This window comes from Triticum aestivum, chromosome 2A, assembly GCF_018294505.1.
Source record: "Triticum aestivum cultivar Chinese Spring chromosome 2A, IWGSC CS RefSeq v2.1, whole genome shotgun sequence".
Lineage (NCBI taxonomy): Eukaryota > Viridiplantae > Streptophyta > Magnoliopsida > Poales > Poaceae > Triticum > Triticum aestivum.
The window spans coordinates 152,121,581-152,142,023 of NC_057797.1; positions in this window are offsets into that span (position 1 = coordinate 152,121,581).

Consider the following 20,443-nt stretch of genomic DNA (forward strand, 5'->3'; position numbering starts at 1 on the left):
CACATTTCCTTAAGTGCGTGCCAAATTCATGACTCAAATATTCTCCCCCACGATCTGATCGTAAGAACTTGATTTTCCTGTCAGGTTGATTCTCAACCTCACTCTGAAATTCCTTGAACTTTTCAAAGGTCTCAGACTTGTGTTTCATTAAGTAGACATACCCATATCTACTTAAGTCATCAGTGAGGGTGAGGACATAACGATAGCCACCGCGAGCCTCAACACTCATTGGACCGCACACATCAGTATGTATGATTTCCAATAAGTTGGTTGCTCGCTCCATTGTTCCGGAGAACGGAGTCTTGGTCATTTTACCCATGAAGCATGGTTGGCACGTGTCAAATGATTCATAATCAAGAGACTCCAAAAGTCCATCTGCATGGAGTTTCTTCATGTGTTTGACACCAATGTGACCAAGGCGGCAGTGCCACAAGTATGTGGGACTATCATTATCAACCTTACATCTTTTGGCATTCACACTATGAATGTGTGTAACATCATGTTCGAGATTAAATAAGAATAAACCATTGACCAGCGGGGCATGACCATAAAACATGTCTCTCATATAAATAGAACAAGCATTATTCTTAGATCTAAATGAGTAGCCATCTCGCATTAAACGAGATCCAGATACAATGTCCATGCTCAAAGCTGGTACTAAATAACAATCATTGAGGTTTAAAACTAATCCCGTAGGTAAATGCAGAGGTAGCGTGCTGACGGCGATCACATCGACTTGGAACCATTCCCGACACGCATCGTCACCTCGTCCTTCGCTAGTCTCCATTTATTCCACAGTTCCTATTTTGAGTTACAAATATGAGCAACTGCACCGGTATCAAATACCCAGGAGCTACCACGAGCGCTGGTAAGGTACACATCAATAACATGTATATCACATATACCTTTGGTATTGCCGGCCTTCTTTTCCGCTAAGTACTTGGGGCAATTCTGCTTCCAGTGACCGTTTCCCTTGCAATAAAAGCACTCAGTCTCAGGCTTGGGTCCATTCTTTGACTTCTTCCCGGCAGCTTGCTTACCGGGTGCGGCAACTCCCTTGCCGTCCTTCTTGAAGTTCTTTTTACCCTTGCCTTTCTTGAACTTAGTGGTTTTATTCACCATCAACACTTGATGTTCCTTTTTGATTTCCACCTCCGCTGATTTCAGCATTGAATATACCTCGGGAATGGTCTTTTCCATCCCCTGCATATTGAAGTTCATCACAAAGCTCTTGTAGCTAGGTGGGAGCGACTGAAGGATTCTGTCAATGACCGCATCATCCGGGAGATTAACTCCTAGCTGAGACAAGCGGTTATGCAGCCCAGACATTTTGAGTATGTGCTCGCTGACAGAACTGTTCTCCTCCATCTTACAACTGTAGAACTTGTCGGAGAATTCATATCTCTCGACCCGGGCGTGAGCTTGGAAAACCATTTTCAGCTCTTGGAACATCTCATATGCTCCGTGTTGCTCAAAACGCTTTTGGAGCCCCGGTTCTAAGCTGTAAAGCATGCCGCACTGAACCAGGGAGTAATCATCACTACGTGTCTGCCAAGCGTTCATAACGTCTTGTTCTGCAGGGAAAACAGGTGCTTCACCTAGCGGTGCATCGATGACATATGCTTTCCTGGCAGCTATGAGGATAATCCTCAGGTTACGGACCCAGTCCGTGTAGTTGCTACCATCGTCTTTCAGCTTGGTTTTCTCTAGGAATGCATTGAAGTTGAGGGCAACATTAGCGTGGGCCATTTGATCTACAAGACATATTGCAAAGATTTTAGACTAAGTTCATGATAATTAAGTTCATCTAATCAAATTACTTAATGAACTCCCACTCAGACAGACATCCCTCTAGTCATCTAAGTGATACATGATCCGAGTCAACTAGGCCGTGTCCGATCATCACGTGAGACGGTCTAGTCATCATCGGTGAACATCTTCATGTTGATCGTATCTTCTATACGACTCATGTTCGACCTTTCGGTCTTCCGTGTTCCGAGGCCATGTTTGTACATGCTAGGCTTGTCAAGTCAACCCAAGTGTATTGCGTGTGTAAATCTGGCTTACACCCGTTGTATTCGAACGTTAGAATCTATCACACCCGATCATCACGTGGTGTCTCGAGACAACGAACCTTCGCAACGGTGCACAGTTAGGGGGAACACTTTCTTGAAATTATGCGAGGGATCATCTTATTTAAGCTACCATCATTCTAAGCAAATAAGATGTAAAGCATGATAAACATCACATGCAATCAAATAGTGACATGATATGGCCAATAACATTTGCTCCTTTTGATTTCCATCTTCGGGGCGCCATGATCATCATCGTCACCGGCATGACACCATGATCTCCATCATCGTGTCTTCATGAAGTTATCTCGTCATCTATTACTTCTACTACTATGGCTAACGATTTAGCAATAAAGTAAAGTAATTACATGACGTTTATGTTGACACGCAGGTCATAAATAAATTAAGACAACTCCTATGGCTCCTGCCGGTTGTCATACTCATCGACATGCAAGTCGTTATTCCTATTACAAGAACATGATCAATCTCATACATCACATATATCATTCATCACATCCTTTTGGCCATATCACATCACATGGCACATGCTGCAAAAACAAGTTAGACGTTCTCTAATTGTTGTTGCAAGTTTTTACGTGGCTGCTATAGGTTTCTAGCAAGAACGTTTCTTACCTACGCCAAAACCACAACGTGATATGCCAATTTCTATTTACCCTTCATAAGGACCCTTTTCATCGAATCCGATCCGACTAAAGTGGGAGAGACAGACAACCGCTAGCCACCTTATGCAACTAGTGCATGTCAGTCGGTGGAACCAGTCTCACGTAAGCGTACGTGTAAGGTCGGTCCGGGCCGCTTCATCCCACGATGCCGCCGAATCAAGATAAGACTAGTAACAGCAAGTAAATTGACAAAATCAACGCCCACAACAACTTGTGTTCTACTCGTGCATAGAAACTACGCATAGACCTAGCTCATGATGCCACTGTTGGGGAACGTAGCATAATTTTAAAATTTTCTACGCATCACCAAGATCAATCTATGGATTCATCTAGCAACGAGGGAGAGGGGAGTGCATCTACATACCCTTGTAGATCGCGAACGGAAGCGTTCAAGAGAACGGGGTTGATGGAGTCGTACTCGTCGTGATCCAAATCACCGATGACCTAGCAGCGAACGGACGACACCTCCGCGTTCAACACATGTACGGTTGGGAAGACGTCTCCTCCTTCTTGATCCAGCAAGGGGAAGGAGAGGTTGATGGAGATCAAGCAGCACGACGGCGTGGTGGTGGAAGCAACGGTGATCTCGGCAGGGCTTCGCCAAGCTCCAATGAGAGAGAGAGAGAGGTGTTACGTGGGGAGAGGGAGGCGCCAGAGACTTGGTGCGGCTGCCCTCCCTCCCCCCACTATATATAGGGCCCCTAGGGGGGGCGCCGGCCCTAGGAGATCCAATCTCCAAGGGGGGGGGGGCGGCCAAGGGGGGCTTGCCCCCAAGTCAAGTGGGGCGCCCCCACCCCTAGGGTTTCCAACCCTAGGCGCAGGGGAAGGCCCATGGGGGGCGCACCAGCCCACTTGGGGGTGGTTCCCCTCCCACTTCAGCCCATGGGGCCCTCCGGGATAGGTGGCCCCACCCGGTGGACCCCGGGGACCCTTCCGGTGGTCCCGGTACAATACCGATTACCCCCGAAACTTTCCCAATGGCCGAAACTGGACTTCCTATATATATATATATAAATCTTCACCTCCGGACCATTCCGGAACTCCTCGTAATGTCCGGGATCTCATCCGGGACTCCAAACCACTTTCGGGTTACCGCATACTAATATCTCTACAACCCTAGCGTCACCGAACCTTAAGTGTGTAGACCCTACAGGTTCGGGAGACATGCAGACATGACCGAGACGACTTTCCGGTCAATAACGAACAGCGGGATCTGGATACCCATGTTGGCTCCCACATGTTCCACGATGATCTCATCGGATGAACCATGATGTCGAGGATTCAATCAATCCCGTATTCAATTCCCTTTGTCAATCGGTATGTTACTTGCCCAAGATTCGATCGTCGGTATCCCAATACCTCGTTCAATCTCGTTACCGGCAAGTCACTTTACTCGTACCGTAATGCATGATCCCATGACCAAACACTTGGTCACATTGAGCTCATTATGATGATGCATTACCGAGTGGGCCTAGAGATACCTCTCCGTCATACGGAGTGACAAATTTCAGTCTTGATCCGTGTCAACCCAACAAATACTTTCGGGATACCTGTAGTATACCTTTATAGTCACCCGGTTACGTTGTGACGTTTGGTACACCCAAAGCACTCCTACGGCATCCGGGAGTTACACGATCTCATGGTCTAAGGAAATGATACTTGACATTGGAAAAGCTCTAGAAAACGAACTACACGATCTTGTGCTATGCTTAGGATTGGGTCTTGTCCATCACATCATTCTCCTAATGATGTGATCCTGTTATCAATGACATCCAATGTCCATAGTCAGGAAACCATGACTATCTATTGATCAACGAGCTAGTTAACTAGAGGCTTACTAGGGACATGTTATGGTCTATGTATTCACACGTGTATTATGATTTCCGAATAACACAATTATAGCATGAACAATAGACAATTATCATGAACAAGGAAATATAATAATAATCATTTTATTATTGCCTCTAGGGCATATTTCCAACACGCGGATAGCTCATTCGGTAGTTCAACCAACCCAAACCGCTTTCATGCCAGGACGACACATCCTTGAAGGGGTTGTCGTCCTACATTAAACTCTTCATGAAATCCACATGAAGAAACTAGATGGTGTTATATTCAAAGTGGACTTTGAGAAAGCGCATGATAAGGTCAAATGGCCCTTCCTCCAGCAAGCCTTATGTATGAAGGGGTTCAATGAGTCCTGGAGATCTCAGGTGGACACATTCATACAGAAGGGTAGTATTGGGATAAAAGTAAATGATAACATGGGGCATTATTTTCAGACACATAAGGGGCTAAGACAGGGTGACTCCATGTCTCCCGTGCTATTCAACCAAGTAGCAGATATATTGGCAGTCCTCATCAGCCGGGCTAAAGAGAATGACCAAGTTGGAGGACTGGTTCCCCACCTGGTAGAGGGGGGGTGTATCCATTCTACAATATGCTAATGGTACCATTATCTTCATGGAGCACGACCTCGCAAAAGCAAGGAATATGAAGCTTGTGCTTTGCCTATTTGAGCAATTGTCTGGACTAAAAATAAATTTTAACAAAAACGAATTGTTCTGTTTCGGGAGAGCGAAAGAGGAACAAGATGAGTACAGAAAATTGTTTGGATGCAAAATGGGTTCCCTACCATTTAGTTACTTAGGGATCCCAATCCACCATAGGCGTTTAACGAACAAGTAATGGAAATGTATAGAAGATAGATTTGTAAAAAGACTAAGCTGCTGGAAGGGCAAGCTAATATCTTACGGAGGTCGGATGGTTTTGATAAATTCGGTTTTGACTAGCTTGCCGATGTTCCTTTTGTCTTTCTTTGAAGTGCCGGTAGCGGTACGGAAAATATTAGAATTTTATCGATCCCGCTTCTTTTGGCAAAGTGATGAGGCTAAGAAGAAATACCGATTGACTCGATGGGATATTATCTGCAGACCAAAGGACCAAGGTGGGTTAAGGATCGAGAACTTAGAAGTAAAGAACAGATGCTTGCTTAGCAAATGGCTATACAGGCTATCAGTGGAGACCAAGGGTATGTGGGTTACAAATATTGCGGAATAAGTACTTACGCACTAAGACTTTGGCCCAGGTTACAATTAGGCCTACAGACTCACCTTTTTGGAAAGGGTTAATGAGGACAAAGGCCGCCTTCTTCCAACGGGTGAAGTCAATCGTAGGTAATGGTACCACTACTAGATTCTAGGGGGGGGGGGATAAATGGCTAGGGGAGATGCCTCTGGTCCCGCAAATCCTTTTCTATATAATATTGTGCAAAGAAAAGAAGATTATGTCACCACAATATTAAATTCAGTACCGTGTAATATCCAATTTTGGAGATCCCTAGTGGGGGAATGTTGGAACAAGTGGTTGCACCTAGTTCACAGGTTGATGGAGGTTAAACTATCAGACCTTGAGGATACGATTCACTGGAGGTGAGTTGCGAATGGAATCTTTTCAGTGAAATCTATGTATATGGACCTAATTGATTCCAGGCCACTGTCTAGGTCATTACACATATGGAAGATTAAAGTTTCCCTCCGAATTAAGATTTTCATGTGGCTGGTTCACAAAGGAGTCATATTGACCAAAGATAACTTGCTCAAAAGAAGTTAGATCGGTTACCACAGATATTGTTTTTGTGATCACAATGAAACGATTAAACACCTTTTTCTCAAGTGTCCACTTGCAAAACTATTATGGCACTCAATACATATAGCTTTTGAAGTCCATCCCCAAACGAGCATAAACACGTTATTTGGGACGCGACTCAATGGAGTGGACATACATACAACGAAACAGATTCAGATAGGGATATGTGCACTACTTTAGACGATATGTAATACTAAAAATGGTTTGATTTTTAATGGGACAAACTTCACGATTTTTTTGCAGGTTATCTATAGAGCTACAACGTGGATCTGTATGTGGTCATTACTCACGCATGCAGACTCCAGGGAGCTTTTGATTATTTGGTGCAACCATTGAGAGACGGTAGCACAGCCTTCTTCAGTCGATTTGGATGGCGAATGGATAACATACTAAGTGTATAGGCATCATAGCCTGCTTTGTATTGCCGGATGTGGCATCTTTTTTATGTTTTCTTTTGTTTTGCACTATGATTTTGGGCCTTTTGTGGCCCTAAGACTCTGTCACACTATTTTAATAAGATGACTGCATGCATCGATTGATGTAGAGGCCGGGGGTTATGCCTCCTTTTCTGAAAATATAATATATGTACATATACTTCATTATTCGAAGAACAAATACGTAAGGGGGTCGAATTGCGGAAAGTACTCCTCTGAACCTCGGTATAGATGAACACGACATCCTAAAAATAGTTTAGCAATTAAGTTTTTTTTTAAAATTCTGAAACATTTTTTGAACAAACTTGACCTACTGGTACACTCCTATAAAAAGCGTGCATGGGGCCTAGCTATACATCAACCAATACTACTTTTTTAGGGAAAAAAGGTTGCTATTTTGTTCAATGTAATGCCCTTTCCTCTGCAATCACCGAGCTAATAAGCACTGGAGACACACGGAGCTAACAACACCAACATAAACCGTAGGATCATGGAAAAATTTCGAGCTGCGATCGACGCGGCAGGGCTCAAGGAGATCAAGTGCAAGAACAGAAGATTTACGTGGAGCAACGAGCGCATGTCGCCAACCCTAGTTAGCATAGATAAAATTTTCTGCACCATGGCCTGGGCCTCCATGTTTCCCTCCTACCTCCTTCACGCTGCTTCCACCTTGTGCTCTGACCACTGCCCATTGCTGCTGTCGGAGGCGGCGGCCCCTCGCCGCGCTGCTCGCTTCCGCTTCAAGTCTTTTTGGCTGAGATTCCCTCGCTTCCACACTACGGTGCAGAGGGCGTGGGATCGCCCAGTCGCCTCTGGCTGTGCTTTCAAGAGACTCAGCACAAAGCTCACGCGAGTGGCCCGTGACATGAAGATTTGGGCCAAGGGCTTCTTCAGCGAGACAAAGCTTCAAATGCACATCGCAAACGAGATCGTGCTCCGCCTCGACATTGCTTAGAGAGTAGGCAACTGACGGTAGATGAATTCTAGCTGCGGAAACGGCTCAAGATGCGAGTCCTTGGACTCGCCGCCATCGAGAGGGCGCGCAAGAGACATGCCTCGCGCGTCACCTGGCTGCGCGCGGGCGACGCCAAGATGGCGTTCTTCCAGGAAAAAAATCAACTCACGGTGCCAAAAAAACTTCATCCATGCCCTACACACCCGAGACTCCATTGCCACCTCCCACGGCGACAAGGAGCGGATCATTCATGAGCACTTTCGATCCTCGTTGGGCACAACATCGCCTCGCAACCGAACCATCAACTGGGAATCCATCCACCTGCCGTCTCTGCCGGCAGCCGGCCTCGACAACCCCTTCACCGAGGACGAGGTGTGGGCAGTGATATGCATATCTCCACAAGAGAAGTCCCCGGGGCCGGACGACTTTAATGGCACTTTCTTCCGCTCGTGTTGGTCCATCATCAAGACAGACGTCATGGCCGCCTTCCACCAATTCTACAATCTCTCAGGCGGCGACATGTCGGCAATCAACAAAGCTACAATCATTCTCCTACCAAAAAAGGATGGGGCAACGGAGATCACCCACTTTAGGCCCATTAGTTTGATCCATTCGATAACCAAGCTCATCTCCAAGGTTCTCTCGATTAGATTGGCGTCAGTCATCGGCTCCATCATCTCACCGGCGCAGACGACATTCCTAAAATCGAAGTGCATCCACGACAGCTTTCTTTTAGCGCAAAACTCCGTCCGCGCCCTTGATAACCCACAAATATAGGGGATCGCAACAGTTTTCGAGTGTAGAGTATTCAATCCAAATTTATTGATTCGGCACAAGGGGAGCCAAAGAATATTCTCAAGTATTAGCAGCTGAGTTGTCAATTCAACCACACCTGGAAACTTAGTATCTGCAACAAAGTGTTTAGTAGCAAAGTAATATGATAGTAGTGGTAACGGTAGCAAAAGGTAACAGTAGCAAAACTAATGTTTTTGGTATTTTGTAGTGATGATAGCAATAGCAACGGAAAAGTAAATAAGCGAAGAACAATATATGGAAAGCTCGTAGGCAATGGATCGGTGATGGAGAATTATGCCGGATGCGGTTCATCATGTAACAGTCATAACCTAGGGTGACAAAGAACTAGCTCCAATTCATCAATGTAATGTAGGCATGTATTCCGAATATAGTCATACGTGCTTATAGAAAAGAACTTGCATGACATCTTTTGTCCTACCCTCCCGTGGCAGCGGGGTCCTAGTGGAAACTAAGGGATATTAAGGCCTCCTTTTAATAGAGTACCGGACCAAAGCATTAACACATAGTGAATACATGAACTCCTCAAACTACGGTCATCACCGGTAAGTATCTCGATTATTGTCACTTCGGGCTTAATGGATCATAACACATAATAGGTGACTATAGACTTGCAAGATAGGATCAAGAACTCTCATATATTGATGAAAACATAATAGGTTCAGATCTGAAATCATGGCATTCGGGCCCTAGTGACAAGCATTAAGCATAGCAAAGTCATAGCAACATCAATCTCAGAATATAGTGGATACTAGGGATCAAACCCTAACAAAACTAACTCGATTACATGATAAATCTCATCCAACCCATCACCGTCCAGCAAGCCTACGATGGAATTACTCACGCACGGCGGAGAGCATCATGAAATTGGTGATGGAGGATGGTTGATGATGACGATGGTGACGGATTCCCCTCTCCGGAGCCCCGAACGGACTCCAGATCAGCCCTCCCAAGAGGTTTTAGGGCTTGGCGGTGGCTCCATATCGTAAAACGTGATGAATTCTTCTCTATGATTTTTCTCTCCCCGAAACACAATATATAGAGTTTGAGTTGGAGTCGGAGGAGCTCCAGGGGGCCCACAAGGTAGGGGGCGAGCCCTAGGGGGGCAGGCGCGCCCCCACCCTCGTGGATAGGTGGTGGGCCCCCTGGCCTTCATCCTTTGCAGGTATTTTTATATTTTCCAAAAAGTTGCTCTATGAAGTTTCAGGTCATTCCAAGAACTTCTGTTTCTGCACATAAATAACACCATGGTAATTCTGCTGAAAACAACGTCAGTCCGGGTTAGTTCTATTCAAATCATGCAAGTTAGAGTCCAAAACAAGGGCAAAAGTGTTTGGAAAAGTAGATACGACGGAGACGTATCAACTCCCCCAAGCTTAAACCTTTGCTTGTCCTCAAGCAATTCAGTTGATAAACTGAAAGTGAAAAAGAAAAACTTTTACAAACTCTGTTTGCTCTTGTTGTTGTAAATATGTAAAGCCAGCATTCAAGTTTTCAGCAAAGATTATAACTAACCACATTCACAATAACGCTTAGGTCTCAAGTTTACTCATATCAATGGCATAATCAACTAGCGAGCAATAATAATAAATCTCGGATGACAACACTTTCTCAAAACAATCATAATATGATATAACAAGATGGTATCTCGCTAGCCCTTTCTGAGACCGCAAAACATAAATGCAGAGCACCTTTAAAGACCAAGGACTGACTAGACATTGTAATTCATGGTAAAAGAGATCCAGTCAAGTCATACTCAATGTAAACTAACAGTAATGAATGCAAATGACAGTGGTGCTCTCCAACTGGTGCTTTTTAATAAGAGGATGATGACTCAGCATGAAAGTAAATTGATAGGCCCTTCGCAGAGGGAAGCAGGGATTTGTAGAGGTGCCAGAGCTCGGTTTCGAAATAGAGATGAATAATATTTTGAACGGTATACTTTCATTGTCAACATAACAACCAAGAGATGGCGATATATTCCATGCTACACACATTATAGGCAGTTCCCAAACAGAATGATAAAGTTTATACTCCCCCTTCCACCAACAAGCATCAATCCATGGCTTGCTCGAAACAACGAGTGCCTCCAACTAACAAGAGTCCCAAGGGGAGTTTTGTTTGCAATTATTTTGATTTGATTTGCATAAAGCATGGGACTCGGCATCCCGGTGACCAGCCACTTTCTCGTGAGTGAGGAGCGGAGTCCACTCCTCTTGAGAATAACCCGCCTAATATGGAAGATACGGACAACCCTAGTTGATACATGAGCTATACGAGCATACAAAACAGGATATTTATTTGAAGGTTTAGATTTTGGCACATACAAATTTACTTGGAACGGCAGGTAGATACCGTATATAGGTAGGTATAGTGGACTCATGTGGAATAACTTTGGGGTTTAAGGGATTGGATACACAAGCAGTATTCCCGCTTAGTACAGGTGAAGGCTAGCAAAAGACTGGGAAGCGATCAGCTAGAGAGCGACAACAGTCATGAACATGCATTAAAATTAATCAACACCGAATGCAAGCATGAGTAGGATATAATCCACCATGAACATAAATATCGTGAAGGCTATGTTGATTTTGTTTCAACTACATGCGTGAACATGCGCCAAGTCAAGTCACTTAAATCATTCATAGGAGGATACCACCCTATCATACCACATCATAACCATTTTAATAGCATATTGGCACGCAAGGTAAACCATTATAAGCTCCTAGCTAATCAAGCATGGCACAAGAACTATGATCTCTAGTTGTCATTGCAAACATGTTTATGCATAATAGGCCTAATCAAGAACGATGAACTAATCATATTTACAAAAACAAAAGAGGTCGAGTTCATACCAGCTTTTCTCATCTCAATAAGTTCATCATATGATCATCATTATTGCCTTTCACTTGCACGACCGAACGATGTGGATAATAATAATAGTGCACGTGCATTGGACTAAGCTGGAATCTGCAAGCATTCAATAAACAGGAGAAGACAAGGCAATATGGGCTCTTTTGTCAGATCAAAAATTATGCATATAAGAGCCACTTCAACAATTTAATCATGGTCTTCTCCTATCGACCCCCAAAGAAAAGAAAATAAATAAAACTATTTACATGGGAGAGCTCCCAACAAGTAAAAGAAGAACATGAAATCTTTTTGGGGTTTATTTTTAATTACTACTACAAGCATTGAAAGTAAACTAATTAAAAACTACAACTAATCTTTTTGTTTTTCTTAATGTTTATTAAACACACAAAAAGAAAGCATAAAAAGGAAAGTAAACTAGCATGGATGATACGATGAAAAAGTATGAGCACCGACATCTAGCAATGAGTGTGTGAACATAAATGTAATGTCGGTGGGAAATACATACTCCCCCAAGCTTAGGCTTTTGGCCTAAGTTGGTCTATGGCCACGGTTGGCATGGAGGATATCCATAATAGTAGTTGGGGTCGTACTAAGATGTAGCGGCTATCGCCTCCTGCGCTGCAGCGTGGTGAGAAGCGGCCTCCGCTCTCCTCTCGTACTCATCTGCCTCCTCTCTGGTAATAACATATCTTCCTTTTGCCTGATGATCAAAGAAGACATGAGCAGGGAGAGTAATATGGACAGCACGACGTCTGTCAAAGATTAGTCGATACTGGAGAGGTGATTCATTCCTCTCGACAAACTGGTGGTGAACCATAGCATTAAAGTCTAGGTAAGCAGGGGGTAATTCAATATCATCTTCGCGTATGGCTATACCAAGAAAATTAGCTATGCGGGTTGCATAAATTCCTCCAAAGAAATTTCCATTAAATCTATTAAGATGCAACCTACGTGCAACAATGGCTCCCAAATTATAAGGTTTATCTCCTAACACAGCACTCCTAAGAATACTGAGGTCAGGGACACACATGTGACATGCCTCATCTTTACCATTAATGCATCTACCTATGAAGAGAGCAAAATAATGTATAGCAGGAAAGTGAATGCTCCCTATGGTAGCTTGTGTTATATCTCTAGATTCTCCCATAGTTATGCTAGCAATAAAATCTCTAAATTCAGATTTGCGAGGATCCCTTATACTGCCCCAGTGTGAAAGTTTGCAAGCAGTGGTAAAATCCTCTAAGTCCATAGTGTAAGAATATTCATAAAGATCAAACATGACAGTTGAAGAATTACGTGAAGATGAAAATTCAAACCTCATCACAAAGGAACTAGTGAGATTGTGATACTGGCTGCACTTCTCTTCCTCGAAGCTCACAAGATTAGCATTACGCAAATATGCATTAAATTCTTCCTTAATTCCCGCTCGATCCATGAAGTTCTCAAAAGGCCATTCACAAGGACGCACTGGAGCGTCTCTTGGTGGCTCATCATCAACATCATGCATTGCAAGCCTGTGTCCTTGCTTCCTTGAAGAACCACCCTGGAACATTTTCCTAAGCATATTTCTTTCTCTGAAAAATTCTGAATTTTTTAGTAACTCCAAAATAAAAGTGAACCAAACTCAATAATATTGATAGCAACTACTCATACAAGTGCCTAGAGCCTATATCATGCATCAAAACAACTTGGAACCATATAAATTTGACATGCAAGCTCAAGAACAGGATCACCTAAGAAGCAAAAATTTGCAATGAATAGAGCACTAGAACAAAAACTAATTGGACCAATGAAGGAGTCACATACCAAGGAACAATCTCCCCAAGCATTTTTGTGAGAGGTGCTTTGAGTAAGAAGATCGAAAATGGTAGCAAAATGAGCTAGAACTCGTGCTTGAGATGGATATTCGTGTTTGGGGGAGGAAGGAGTGTGTGGGTGAAAGGATAAGTGGAGGAGGGCCACCATGGGCCCACGAGGCAGGGGGCGCGCCCAGGGGGTAGGGCTCACCCTCCACCCTCGTGGCCAGGTGGATGCCCCCCTGCTGTGTTCTTAGTGCCAAATATTCTCAAATAATCCAGAAAAAATCATATTTAAATTTCAGGGCATTTGGAGAACTTTTATTTTCGGGGTATTTTCATATTGCACGCATAATCAGATAACCGACAAAAAATACTTATTTTTATTTTATTTAATATAAATGACAGAAAGTAAAAGGAGGGTACAGAGAGTTGTGCCTTATAGTTTCATCCATCTCATGCTCACCAAAAGGAATCCACTAACAAGGTTGATCAAGTCTTGTTAACGAACTCATTCCGAATAACATGGAACCGGAGAAATTTCGAATAACACTATGTTACCTCAACGGGGATATGCACATCCCCAATAATAAGAATATCATATTTCTTTTTGACAGTAGGAAAAGGAAATTCAAGACCTCCAAATATAATCGATGAAAATTTTCCAATAGAGTTGATACTATGAACTTGAGGTTGTTTCCTCGGAAAGTGTACCGTATGCGCATTACCATTAACATGAAAAGTGACATTGCCACCAAATTATGTAGAACAGTCAAATACAACAAATGGCCCCCCTCCCACCCCACCGCCTCCACGGCGATCTCCACCACCTCCGGCGATCTCCACCCTAGCCACCAAATTATAGTTTCTCTCCATTAGATCTCTCCGGTGTCTTGAGATCTACTCATTCATACCCATCTTTCATGGGTTCCAATAATGGTTCCACCCTTGGCTTGGACTTCTCCAAGGGTTTGGTTTTTGCTGAGAAGGTTTTTCAATCTACGGGCTTTTCGGTGCATCCCATGGAGGACTCGGAGATCTTTACCATGGTGGTCTCGTTTGGACGTCATTCCTTCCGTTTGAATGAAGATTCGGTGGCGGCAGCTCTTGAGGCAGCAATTGGCGGCTCGGGTATCGATCTTATGGTTTTCTTGATCAAGGATAAGGTATTTGGCTTTCAGGTATCTTGCAAGGCAGTTGCCATGATCATTATTAGTCTTCGATCTTTTACTTGTGATCATTTCAAATGTTACTTTCATCTTTTGGAGTAACGGGGGCCCAAATTGGAATCGTGAGTTTAAGATCTGGAATTTGGAATGTGATGCCGAGTGGATCCTCGTTAGTCCTTCTAAGAGGCATGCAGCTCTTGGGGTTCTAGCCATGCATTCTAGGCCACCAAAATCTTCATTCAAATCCTCAAATTCTGTTGGCAAGAAATTATCATTTGCGGTCTTTCAAAATTATAATGCTTGTCGAGGTTATCGGTATCCGGCTACAGAAAATTGTATTCAAACTACTGAAGACGCTGGTTACTCTATCCCGCCACATGAGAGAGTTGTCATCCATCTCGCACCGCCGGTGAGCCTCCGGTGGACGTCGACGAGGCTGTCTATATCGTTTGGTACGGTTCAAGATCTCCTGCCGTTATCTGATCGCTCGCCGTCTATCTCGGGCGGGAATTCGGGTACTTTGAATGTGGACGTGCCAACATGTGCCACGGGCCATGGGCTGCTCTCCGTTGGGCCTGACAGGGCTGGCCCGACTTCTTCTGCGGATAATTTGGATATTCCTTCTTCTCAGCAAGCCAGGGATGATTTTGAGGATTTAATTTCTAATATAGTTGATGAGGTTCTCACGTGTCAAAAGTGTTTGAGGAAGGGACACTTTGCAGCCTCCTGCACGTCCAAGTTTTGGTGCATCTCATGCCTTAAGTCGGGTCACACCCGGAAGGATTGCAACAAATTTGCACAGGTTTTGGGGCTTGTTTGGCAACCCAAATCCACTAACGCTACGACTTCCGAGGCGCGCTGCGAGAATATCTCTCTGACAACGCTTTTACCAAACTTGGACCTCCCTTCCACTTCGGCATTAACTCCCTCGTCCAGTTCCATTAGCCCTGGCCCCAAGACTCCCTCTGCCTCGCCGCCTGAAACTTCTCCTCCGCCGTTGCACTTGCCGTCGTTCGAGGCCGAGCCCTCGGTTCCGATGGCGAACTTTCATCTGGATCCTCAGCTTTACGTCCCCGTGGGCCACCATGTCATCGACGGTGGTGAAGATCGCCTTCCAAGAACCTCCGTTTCGCCGCATACCCCAATTGTGCGCCGCCATGAGGAGTTTATGCTTGCTGAGGTAATGCCTATCCCCCAGCCAGATGAGATAGGTGCTGCTAGAGAGGCTGTAGTTCAGTGGTTGCAAGAGCATGGAGTTTTAGTCAGATCGGCTCAGCCATGGATTCGCTCTGTGGGGCTTTTTGAGCTTCGTGATGCTGATGTACGTTTCCACCTGCTGCAGCTCCCGCCGCAGCCACTGGGCAATGATCGCTTTGTGCGTTTTATGAAGCATGACGAGGGAGAAAATTTCTGCGGCATTCAGGGTTTCCGTCAGGGCCTTCTCATGTTCCTGGGCATTCCTTTGGATCTTCGCAATACAGAGTGTATCAGGGCTGCTGTCAACACTTTTGGCAAGTTTCATCATTGGGTTAGCGAGGATCCTTACTTGGTCAGGTCTCTGGTGTTTGCTTCCTTCCCTGAAGACATTCTGGTGCCACGTGATGTGGTGTTTATGGATTTTGCACCCTATGGAGGTGCAAGAGTTTCTTGGACTGCTCCCCTATATATTTTGGGGGCAAACTTTGCCGAGCAGATGCCTCAAGATGAGGATTGGATGCCCATCAATGCAATCCGCACCCGGTGCCTGGTGTTCCATTCCCTGAGATGCCCCCTTTCAACTTACCCGCTTTTCCTGCTTTGGGATGGAATGCAGTGCCACCAGCACTTGTGGTCAATGAGATAGCTGATGATAACCGGGGGAACTGGGATGACAATGTAGCCCCTGATCCTGTGCAGGACCAGGAGTCCATGGTGGTAGATTTATCTGCACAACCAAGCTCTGCTACTGACGGCCATGTGCCACTTGTTGTAGTTCTTGATGATGAGCAGCCTGAGGCCCCTGTTACTCCTCCATTCAATGAGGAGTTTGCTCCTGATCATTGTGCCATTGTGGTCTATCAGCCTCCTGTAATTAGGGAGGAATTGGTTATGCCTGTTGTGCCTTATGGGCCTCCTCTACCTCCTGACATGATTTGGAGAAGATCTTTTGAAAGTCTTCTACAAGCTCCTATAGTGTTCTCTGTCCCCAAGCCAGTTCCAATGCAGCCTCTGTCGCTTGTTGTTCTGTCTAAGCGAAGCTGGGATTTCGCTTTCTCTGATCTAGATCTGCCTCGTCTCACTTGGAAGGACCAGGAAGTGGCCAGGCCGGTCGCTAGAGCTTTGTTTGTTGACTCTGCACCTGATCAGGTGGTTCCTCCTGTGTCTGTGGTGACTGCGAGAAGGCCACGACAACCTTTGGCGCCAACACCAATTGTTGATACGGCCGTCAGACGTTGCACTAGGAGTTCTGTCAAGCGGGATGGTTTCAAGCCCGTTTTTCATGAGCTTGCTATACAGCCCAAGAAGAAGAAGCCCAGAGCGAAGCCCTTCATGGCCCACGAGTCTGAAGAGCAGGCTTCTGAAGAAATCCCCCTGGCGACTCCGATTGCGCGGCTTTAGGAAATAGGGAGAGAGTTGGAAATTGATGCCACTCTCCTCTCTGTGGATGCACTTATGGTGGACCCACCTGCTTCTGCCTCCATCGATCCTGATGTTTAACCTGCTCCTAGACTTTTGGGTGTGGCAGGCCCCTAAGTTTGCCGCTCTTATGTTTCATGCATGCCAGTTATGTCATAAACTCTCTTATGTCCGTGTGGTGGGTCAGACTTTGTTCTGTTATTTTGGACATGTGACATTGTGTGTCATATGGGTTATGCTGCCTAGTATATTTCTTAATGAGTAATTCATGTAGAAACTGGAATGTGTTGTGCTGGAATGTTAGAGGTTTGAACTCTGAAGCTAGGCAGCGAGCTGTCAGACAAAAAATTGAGGAATGTCAATGCTCTATAGTCTGCTTGCAGGAAACTAAATGCTCATCTTTCGATTCCAGATCAATCAAAAGTTTCTGCCCTAAGAGATTTGACTCTTTTGCTTGCTCCCCTTCAATAGGGGCTTCTGGTGGTATTCTTGTGGTTTGGAATTCAAATGTTTTTATTGGAAATCTAATTGAAGTTCAGCAATTTGCTGTTGTGATTAAGTTTACCTCCAGGCAGAATAATGAAAGTTGGACCTTGGTTGTTGTATATGGTCCCTGTCAGGGGGAAGCAAGGGACACTTTTATAAACTGGCTATATAATCTCTGTATCCCTATTGATGAGCACTGGTTATTGCTTGGTGACTTCAATTTCCTTAGGTCAGTGGACAATAGAAACTTACCTGGTGGGGACATAAATGATATGTTCATCTTCAATGAGGTTATTGGACATTTGGGACTTCTTGAATTGCCAATTAAAGGTAGATCATACACTTGGTCTAATATGCAGGACATCCCTCTTCTGGAGCAGTTAGACTGGTTCTTCACCTCAGTAGACTGGATCACTGACTATCCGATGACTGAAGTATTGCCTCTGGCCAGGACTGCCTCTGACCATATCCCTTGTTTAGTATCAATCAAGACAACCATACCTAAATCAAATCTCTTTAGATTTGAAAACTATTGGTTGGAACTAGAGGGCTTTATGGAGTGTGTGGAATCATCTTGGCTAACCTCATCTAGGAAGACTCACATTACTGCTAAGATTGTTGACAAGTTTAAGCATCTAAGAATGTGCCTTAAGAGATGGAAAATGAATGTTTCCAAGTTAAAATTGTTGATTAGCAAGTGTAATCATGTGGTCTTCCTTTTAGATGAGTTGGAGGAATGGAGACCCTTGTTTAGATAGGAGTTCAATTTCAGGAGAATTGTGAAGGCTCATTTGGAAAAGCTTCTGCACCTGCACTGCATGTACTGGAAAAAGAGATGCACTATCAGGTATATTAAGGTTGGGGGTGAAAACACCAAGTTTTTTCATGCCATGGCCACTGAGAGGAACAGGAGAAATTCAATTGCAAGTCTTAAATTACCTGATGGTTCTGTGGTCTCTGACCATGATCAAATGGCTGGAATTATTTGGAGCTGTTTCAAGAACAGAATGGGCACTTCTAGAGGGATTGCAATGGGTTTTGATTTAGCATCTTTAATAATTCCAGTGGATGGCCTGGACTTGCTTACTAAGCCTTTTGAAAAAGAGGAAATGGATGATGTGGTCAAACACATGCCTGTGGATAAAGCACCTGGACCTGATGGTTTTAATGGTCTATTTTTCAAGAGGTGCTGGCACATCATATCAGCTGATTTCTATGATCTGGCTCATGCTTTTCATGAGGGGACTGCAGTACTGGACAACATTAATAGCTCTTTCATTACTCTGATACCCAAGAAACTATCACCGGAGGAAGTGGGGGATTATAGGCCTATTTCTCTAACAAGCATGGGTCTGAAGTTCCTTTCTAAGATGGCTGCCAATAGGTTTCAGAGGATAATTATGAAATGCATTCATAAGAATCAGTATGGTTTCATTAAGAGCAGAACAATTCAGGATTGCATTGGTTGGACCTTTGAGTATCTGCATCAATGCCATCAGTCAAAGAGGCCAATTGTGATCCTCAAATTGGACTTTGAGAAGGCTTTTGACTCTGTTGAGCATGAAGCTATCTTCCAAATTCTAAGGCACAAAGGTTTTAATGAAAAGTGGATACTATGGATGAAGCAGTTACTTGCCACTGGTACTTCTTCTGTCCTTTTGAATGGTGTGCCTGGGAGGAAGTTTGTTTGCAAAAAAGGAGTTAGATAGGGGGACCCTGTTTCTCCTCTTCTCTTTGTAATAGCTGCTGATCTTCTGCAAACAGTGATCAATGATATGTTCAGCAAGGGGATCCTAAAGTTACCTATTCCCTGCCATGATCAAGACTACCCTATCATTCAATATGCCGATGATACTCTGATCATCCTCCCTGCTGACAGGCAACAACTTCTAGCACTGAAGTATATGCTGTTGGTGTTCTCTCAGTCCACAGGCCTTGATGTCAACTACCATAAATCATTTATCATTCCTATAAATGTTGAAAATGCAGTCATGACTGAGCTTGCTTCTGCTTTTGGATGCCAAATTGGAAAGATGCCTTTTACTTACCTTGGTCTGCCTGTGGGTACTACAAGGCCAAAGATGGTGGACTTTATGCCTCTTGTGGATTGTATGGAGAGGAGAATGACTGCCAGCTCCTCCTTCCTTAATCAAGGTGAGAGGCTGCAGTTCTTAAATTCTGCCTTGTCTTCCATGCCAATCTTCTTTCTGGGCAGCCTGGCTGTTCCTGCTGGAATCCTAAGGCAGTTGGAAAGAATTCAAAGGCAATGTCTGTGGAGAAAAAATAGGGAGGATCCTGCTCAATCTCTTGCTGCTTGGGATTTGATTTGTAGACCAAAAAACAAGGGTGGTCTTGGTATTTTGAACCTGGGTGTTCAAAACGTGGCTTTGCTTCTCAAGCATGCTAGTAACTTTCTCAACAGGAAAGACCTACCTTGGGTGTCCTTAATTTGGGACTCATATTATCATGATGGCATGCCCCAGGGAACAACTTCTTGTGGCTCTTTTTGGTGGAAGGATATTTGTAAGATCTTGCAGAATTTTAGGGACTGCTCCTGGGTGCAGGTCAATGCTGGGGACACTGCTCTCTTTTGGTCTGATAACTGGAATCTTGGCAATGAAGTTTCTAGCTTGCAGTCTAGATTCCCAAGATTATTCTCTTTTGCCAAGGATCCATGGATTTCTGTTAAGGCCATCTTCGATTCAATTGACTTGTACCAACACTTTCACCTACCTTTGTCTGCTCAAGCTTTTGATGAGCTAAACTTGATAAGAAGTATGTTGGTCTCCCATACAAGAGATGACGCTTGTAAGGATTTATGGTTCTGGCAGGGCTCCTCAAAGGTTTACAAACCTAAGCTGTTCTATGGTCATGTTTTTCAGAATGAAACATTTAACCAC